A 9,204-nucleotide genomic window follows, 5' to 3' on the forward strand; every position below is an offset into this window, starting at 1 on the left:
GACCGGGCCAATTTTTACAATTCTGACCACTGTCCCTTTATGAGGTTATAACTCTGGAATGCTTGAACAGATTCTGATGATTCTGACACGGTTTTCTCATGACATATGGTACTTCATGATAGTGGTAAAATTTCTTTGATATTACCTGTGTTTACTTGTGAAAAAAAACAGAAATTTGGCGAAAATTTTGAAAATTTCGCAATTTTCCAACTTTTAATTTTTATGCCCTTAAATCACAGAGATATGTCACACAAAATACTTAATAAGTAACATTTCCCACATGTCTACTTTACAATCAGCACAATTTTGGAACCAAATTTTTTTTTTGTTAGGGAGTTGTAAGGGTTAAAATTTGACCAGCAATTTCTCATTTCTACAACACCATTTTTTTTTCTATATGATAGAAAATACCCAAGTGTGACACCATTCTAAAAACTGCACATCTTAAGGTACTCAAAACCACATTCAAGAAGTTTATTAATCCTTCAGGTGTTTCACAGGAATTTTTGAAATGTTTAAAAAAAAAATGAACATTTCACTTTTTTTCCAATTTCTTTTATTTTACCAAGGGTTACAGGAGAAATTGGACCCCAAAGTCCAATTTGTTCTGAGTATGCTGATACCCTATATGTGGGGGTAAACCACTGTTTGGGCACATGGCAGAGCTTGGAAGGGAAGGAGCGCCATTTGACTTTTCAATGCAAAATTGACTGGAATTGAGATGGGACTCCATGTCGCGTTTGGAGAGCCCCTGATGTGCCTAAACATTGAAACCCCCCACAAGTGGCACCGTTTTGGAAAGTAGACCCCCTAAGGAACTTATCTAGATGTGTGGTGAGCACTGTGACCCACCAAGTGCTTCACAGAAATTTATAATGTAGAGCCGTAAAAATAAAAAATCATATTTGCTCACAAAAATGATCTTTTCGCCGTCAATTATTTATTTTCCCAAGGGTAACAGAAGAAACTGGACCCCAAAAGTTGTTGTGCAATTTGTCCTGAGTATACTGATACCCCAAATGTGGGGGTAAACCACCGTTTGGGTGCATGGCAGAGCTCGGAAGGGAAGGCGTGCCGTTTGGAATGCAGACTTAGATGGATTACCGTATATACTCGAGTATAAGCCGACCCGAGTATAAGCCGACCCCCCTAATTTTGCCACAAAAAACTGGGAAAACTTATTGACTCGAGTATAAGCCTAGGGTGGAAAATGCAGCAGGTACCGGTGAATTTCAAAATTAAAAATAGATACTCCATACCGTTCATTATGGCCCCATAGATGCTCCACATAAAGCTGTGCCACATATAATGCTCTGCACCGTTCATTATGGCCCCATAGATGCTCCACATAAAGCTGTGCCATATATACAACGCTCTGCACCATTTCCCCATAGATACTCCACATAAAGCTGTGCCTTATATATAGTGCTCTGCACCGTTGCCCCATAGCTGTGCCATATATATAATGCTCTGCACCGTTGCCCCATAGCTGTGCCATATATATAATGCTCTGCACCGTTGCCCCATAGCTGTGCTATATAGTGCTCTGCACCATTGCCCCATAGCTGTGCCATATAGTGCTCTGCACCATTGCCCCATAGCTGTGCCATATAGTGCTCTGCATCGTTGCCCCATAGCTGTGCCATATATATAGTGCTCTGCACCATTGCCCCATAGCTGTGCCATATAGTGCTCTGCACCGTTGCCCCATAGCTGTGCCATATAGTGCTCTGCACCGTTATTGTCCCATAGCTGTGCCATATAGTGCTCTGCACCGTTGCCCCATAGCTGTGCCATATAGTGCTCTGCACCGTTATTGTCCCATAGCTGTGCCATATAGTGCTCTGCACCATTGCCCCATAGCTGTGCCATATAGTGCTCTGCACCATTGCCCCATAGCTGTGCCATATAGTGCTCTGCACCGTTGCCCCATAGCTGTGCCATATAGTGCTCTGCACCGTTGCCCCATAGCTGTGCCATATATATAGTGCTCTGCACCGTTGCCCCATAGCTGTGCCATATATATAGTGCTCTGCACCGTTGCCCCATAGCTGTGCCATATAGTGCTCTGCACCGTTGCCCCATAGCTGTGCCATATAGTGCTCTGCACCATTATTGCCCCATAGCTGTGCCATATAGTGCTCTGCACCATTGCCCCATAGCTGTGCCATATAGTGCTCTGCACCATTATTGCCCCATAGCTGTGCCATACAGTGCTCTGCACCATTATTGCCCCATAGCTGTGCCATACAGTGCTCTGCACCGTTATTGCCCCATAGCTGTGCTGCTGCTGCAATAAAATAATAAAACATACTCACCTGTCTTGCTTGCAGCTCCTCGGCGCCATCTTCCCGGCGTCTCTCCGCACTGACTGATCAGGCAGAGGGCGGCGCGCACACTATATGCGTCATCGCGCCCTCTGCCTGAACAGTCAGAGCGGAGAGAGAGAGACGCCGGGAAGATGGAGACAGCGCCCGGCGAGTGGAACGAGGACAGGTGACTATGCGATACTTACCTGCTCCCGGCGTCCCGCTCCTTCCCCCTGCCTGTCTTCGGTGCCGCAGCCTCTTCCTCTATCAGATTAGAGAAATGAATTATGCGGCTCCGCCCCTATGGGAGGTGGAGCAGCCTATTCATTTCTCTAATGAGCGGTCCCACGTGACCGCTCAGGGGAAGAGGCTGCGGCACCGAAGACAGTGTGACAGGCAGGGGGATCGACAGGAACGCCGGGACTAGGTAAGTATATGACAGTGCTCACCCGCCGACCCCACCACCGATCATGACTCGAGTATAAGCCGAGAGGGGCACTTTCAGCCCAAAAATTTGGGCTGAAAATCTCGGCTTATACTCGAGTATATACGGTAGTTTGCAGGTGTCACGTTGCATTTACAGAGCCCCTAATGTACCTAAACAGTAGAAACCCCCCACAGGTAACCCATATTGGATACTAGACCCCCAAGGAACTTTACTAGATGTGTTGTGAGAACTTTGCACCCCCAAGTGTTTCACTACAGTTTATAACACAGAGCCGTGAAAATAAAAAATCCTTTTTTTTTCCACAAAAATTATTTTTAGCCCCCGGTTTTGTATTTTCCCAAGGGTAACAGGAGAAATTGGACCCCAAAATTTGTTGTCCAATTTGTCCTGAGTACGATGATACCCCATATGTTGGGGTAAAGCCCTGTTTGGGCGCACGGGAGAGCTCAGAAGGGAAGGAGCACTGTTTTACTTTTTCAACGCAGAATTGGCTGGAATTGAAATCGGACGTCATGTCGCGTTTGGAGAGCCCCTGATGTGCCTAAACAGTGCAAACCCCCCAATTCTAACTTTAGCCCCAACCCTAACTTTAGCCCCAACCCTAACCCTAACTTTAGCCCCAACCCTAACCCTAACTTTAGCCCCAACCCTTACCCTAACTTTAGCCCCAACCCTAACCCTAATGGGAAAATGGAAATAAATACATTTATTAAAAAAAAAAAAAAATTCCCTGACTAAGGGGGTGATGAAGGGGGGTTGCATTTACATTTATATGTTTTTTGGCGGATGTTTATGATTGGCAGCTGTCACACACTAAAAGACGCTTTTTATTGCAAAAAAAAGTTTTTGCGTCTCCACATTTTGAGAGCTATAATTTTTCCATATTTTGGTCCACAGAGTCATGTGAGGTCCTGTTTTTTTGCGGGACGAGTTGATATTTTTATTGGTACCATTTTCGGGCATGTGACATTTTTGGATCGCTTTTTATTCCGATTTTTGTGAGGTAGAATGAACAAAAACCAGCTTGAATTTCCTTTGGGGGGGCGCTTATACTGTTCCACGTTTGGTAAAATTGATGAAGCAGTTTTATTCTTCAGGACAGAACGATTACAGCGATACCTCATTTATATCATTTTTTATGTTTTGGCGCTTTTATACAATAAAAACTATTTTATAAATAAAATAATTATTTTTGAATCACTTTATTCTGAGGACTATGACTTTTTTATTTTTTCATTGATGATGCTGTATGGTGACTCATTTTTTGCGGGACAAGATGACATTTTCAGCGGTACCATGGTTATTTACATTTGTCTTTTTGATTGTGTGTTATTTCACTCTTTGTTTGGCGGTATGATAATAAAGCGTCGTTTTTTGCCTTGATTTTTTATTTTTTTTACGGTGATCACTGAAGGGGTTAACTAGGGGGACAGTTCAGGTTGCTCCGAGGGTCTCAGGGAAGCACCCAGGGAGCCTCCTCCCTGCGCGATGCTTCCCTATGCCGCCGGAACGCTGCGATCATGTTTGATCGCAGTGTGCCGGGGGTTAATGTGCCAGGAGCGGTCTGTGACTGCTCCTGGCACATAGTGATGGATGTCAGCTGCGATATTCAGCTGACACCCGGCCCCGTTCTGCCACGCTCCCCCCGTGAGCAAGGCTGATCGGTGATGACGCACTATCCCGTCGATGGTCATACGGGCCCATACCACCTCGATGGGATAGTACGTCCGATGTCAGAAAGGGGTTAATTGGTTTATTTTGAATGAGGCAAATGGGGGGTGATTTAAGCGTTTATATTTTTACATATTTTTAAAAACATTTTGTTTCACTTTTTACCTACTTCAATAGTTTCCATGGGAGACCAGAAGGTGTGATCTTCTGATCGCTTGTGCTACACACAGCACGGCTTCAGCTCTGCTGTGTGTAGCAGAAATGCTCACTTGCTATGAGCACCGACTGCTGGTTGGCGCTCATAGCGATCCAGCAATGACAACCACTGGGGTTTCATGCAGACCTCAGGTTGTCATGCCAACCCATCGGCGACCCCCGGTCATGTAACATGGGCGCTGATAAGAGTGGTTTGTGATATGCTTCCAGCTTGATCATGTTAAACGCTGCTATCAGAGATTGACAGTGGCATTTAACATATTAATAGCCGCATGTGGATCGCAAATCTATTCGCGACTATTAGGGGCACATGTCAGCTCATGAAATTAGCTGACGTATGCTGGAAAATATGTGGGCTCTGGTGCCGAGGGGAGTTAGAGGCACATGTAGGGTGCATGTCGTGATGGTGTTAAAGGGAATCTGTCAATAGGTTTTTTAGGTTTTTGACATGTAATCTTAGAGCAGCCTGATGTAGGGGCAGATACCCTGATTCCAAACATGTGCCATTTACTAAGCTTCTTTGTGTAGTGTTGATAAAATAATTGTTTTCTCTGCTGCAGGTCTAGAATTTCTCTAAATGCTGAGCCCTGTAACACCCTGCCCATAACACTGTGTATGGGCATAAAGCTGCAAATGAGTGGTGAGGGCAGTGTGACGTAAAGCTTGAGGACTACATGGCACAATACATCAAGTCCTGTAGTGATAATCTCTTGCAAATAAACACTGATTTTATTGAAACTATAGCACACAGCCTAGTAAGTGACACATTGTTGAAATCAGGGTAGCTTCACCTACATCATCATGATGCTGCTCAGAGAATAGAATTATTGTTTCCATATACATTCACGTACTCTTAGATTTCCTAACACTGCACACAGACGTTAAAGGGGAGGTTGTATTGCCAAGTTTTTAACACTAAGGTTCGGATACAGCTTTAAAGAAGGATACTACTTGCGATATAACAATTTTATTTTAAAGTACAAAATTAAAGGAATAGTATGATTGCGTATACTTTTGTATATTGTAACATACAAAGGTTAAGTACATATAAAGATTAAATACATACACGATTAAGTACATATAAAGATTAACTACATATACTCACATCATCATCAAGGGGCTTTTAAACCTCATCCATCTGGAATCTCAGAGAAGCAACACCAAGACAGAGAACCCCTGGGAAATTCACAACACTGCACAGGCGTTCCCACTTATGCAGGTAGCACAACACTGTACGTATGTATAGGTACCCAACTTTCTGCTTCTTAGTCATGTTTCTCTGGTCTTATATAGTGATTTACACTATGTAGTAACTCTAGTTTCACCCAGCCCTTCAAGCGGCCAACTTTCAAGATAGGATGAAACCGAGATACCATGGAATCATCAGACAATGGGCAATAAACCCTTAGAATATAAAAGCCACAAGGATTAGATAAAACCACCACAGACAGAGGTTAAATAAACCTTAATGTTTTACAATAACAAACAGAAACATAGAACTGTTTGTGAATAAGTAAACAGACAATAAGTAAACTGTTTTCAAGTTGTGTCACTATGAGCATCTTCTGCCTGTCTGTATATGTATGACCAGACTGTATGTCTGAATATGTATGACCAGAAATGCTGCTTTGTAATGGTCTGAATGCATTCTGTATATTTCAATATGGACTCAAAATAGCCATTATTATGTTCACACTACAGAGGTCCAATCGTATACTACAATTCTGCAGTTGTGCTATGTGACTGCAGACTTGTGAATCCTCACATCACCACATGCACTGCCTGCACGCTGTGAGGATTCTCCAACCCTGGGAGCCATGGGTGTGTGACCACAAGTATGTCATTTACATGCATGCAGTCACATGACAACTAGACTGTATTCGGCCTTGCTCATTGCAAGTGTATTGAGTGAGGTCGGATACAGTCTAGTCGGAATGTGACTAGAAATATGCAAATTACATACTTGCAGTCACATGACCGCTTGCTCCCAGTGTCAGCATCAGAGAACTCTCACAGCATGCAGTGCTCGTGATGTGAATACTCACAAGTCTGCAGTCACATGGAGTAACTGTAGACTTGTAGCTTAAAACTGGACAACCCCTTTAAATCAAAATAATTTAACCCCTTAGTGACGGAGCCAAGTTTTTGAAATCTGACCAGTGTCACTTTAAGTGGTAATAACTCTTGAACGCTTCAACAAATCCCAGTGATTTTGAGATTTTTATTTTTTTTTACACATTATACTTTATGATAATGGTAAATTTAGGTCAATATGTTTTGTGGATATTTATTAAAAAAAATCAGAAATTTGAGAAAAATGTTTAAAAAATACACATTTTCATTTCTGTTATGCCACTTTGCATTAATTCCTGAAAATCTCCTGAAGGGTTAATAATCTACCTGACAGCAGTTTTCACTATGCCAGGGGGTGCTGTTTTTAAAATGGTATAACTTCTGGAGGTTTCCCAATATATAGGACCCCTAAAGGCATTTCAAACATGGATATGTCTGTAAAAAAAATAAATTTTTTAAATTTCCATGAAACATTTCTGCTACATTTTTAAACCTCCTAAAATGCAAACAAAATAAAAGAACATTTTACAAATGAAGCTGAGGTAAAGCAGACATGAGGGAAATGTTATTTATTAATGTTTTACTATGGTATAACTATCTGGATTAAAGGGATAATCATTCAAAGTTTGAAAATTGCTAATTTTACCACCTAAATGCCGCTAACTTCTGAACAGGTTACAACAGCCGTCAGACTCTAAGGCCGCTAATTGGTCATGAATTGTCATGGCAAACATCAAGACCATAAAATCATGATCTGATCACACCAACTGGGATAAAGAGGGAGCCCCCACACTCTGTTAACCATTTCTATGATGTGGTCACTATTGACAGCAGCATCTAAGGGGATAAACAGATATGGACAGTGCAAACAATGATCGTGGCCGATGCAGCAAGTTGTCAGCTATAGTGTACAGCCGACAGCTGCTGGATTGTCACCTGTATGGGGAGGATAGTCTCTTATATCTCAGGTCAGTTACAAGACGTATTACATAGTTACATAGTTATTAAGGTTGAAGGAAGACTGTAAGTCCATCTAGTTCAACCCATAGCCTAACCTAACATGCCCTAACATGTTGATCCAGAGGAAGGCAAAAAAAAACCCATGTGGCAAAGAGTAACTCCACCATGGGGAAAAAAATTCCTTCCCGACTCCACATACGGCAATCAGACTAGTTCCCTGGATCAACGCCTTATCAAGGAATCTAGTATATATACCCTGTAACATTATACTTTTCCAGAAAGGTATCCAGTCCCCTCTTAAATTTAATTAATGAATCACTCATTACAACATCATACGGCAGAGAGTTCCATAGTCTCACTGCTCTTACAGTAAAGAATCCGCGTCTGTTATTATGCTTAAACCTTCTTTCCTCCAGACGTAGAGGATGCCCCCTTGTCCCTGTCTCAGGTCTATGATTAAAAAGCTCATCAGAAAGGTCTTTGTACTGTCCCCTCATATATTTATACATTAAAATAAGATCACCCCTTAGTCTTCGTTTTTCCAAACTAAATAGCCCCAAGTGTAATAACCTATCTTGGTATTGCAGACCCCCCAGTCCTCTAATAACCTTGGTCGCTCTTCTCTTCACCCGCTCCAGTTCAGCTGTGTCTTTCTTATACACCGGAGACCAGAACTGTGCACAGTATTCTAAGTGTGGTCGAACTAGTGACTTGTATAGAGGTAAAATTATGTTCTCCTCATGAGCATCTATGCCTCTTTTAATGCATCCCATTATTTTATTTGCCTTTGTAGCAGCTGCCTGACACTGGCCACTGAATATGAGTTTGTCATCCACCCATATACCAAGGTCTTTTTCATTGACGGTTTTGCCCAGAGTTTTAGAATTAAGCACATAGTTATACATCTTATTACTTCTACCCAAGTGCATGACCTTACATTTATCCCCATTAAAGCTCATTTGCCATTTATCAGCCCAAGCTTCTAGTTTACATAAATCATCCTGTAATATAAAATTGTCCTCCCCTGTATTACCCTGCAGAGTTTAGTGTCGTCTGCAAATATTGAAATTCTACTCTGAATGCCCCCTACAAGGTCATTAATAAATATGTTAAAAAGAAGAGGGCCCAATACTGACCCCTGTGGTACCCCACTGCTAACCGCAACCCAGTCCGAGTGTGCTCCATTAATAACCACCCTTTGTTTCCTATCCCTGAGCCAGCTCTCAACCCACTTACACATATTTTCCCCTATCCCCATTACTCTCATTTTATGTAACAACCTTTTGTGTGGCACCGTATCAAAAGCTTTGGAAAAGTCCATATACACTACGTCCACTGGGTTCCCTTGGTCCAGTCCGGAACTTACCTCTTCATAGAAGCTGATCAAATTAGTCTGACATGAACGGTCCCTAGTAAACCCGTGCTGATACTGGGTCATGAGGTTATTCCTCTTCAGATACTCCAGCATAGCATCCCTTAGAATGCCCTCCAGGATTTTACCCACAGTAGAGGTTAAGCTTACTGGCC

Source organism: Ranitomeya variabilis, chromosome 2, assembly GCF_051348905.1.
Source record: "Ranitomeya variabilis isolate aRanVar5 chromosome 2, aRanVar5.hap1, whole genome shotgun sequence".
Classification (NCBI taxonomy): domain Eukaryota; kingdom Metazoa; phylum Chordata; class Amphibia; order Anura; family Dendrobatidae; genus Ranitomeya; species Ranitomeya variabilis.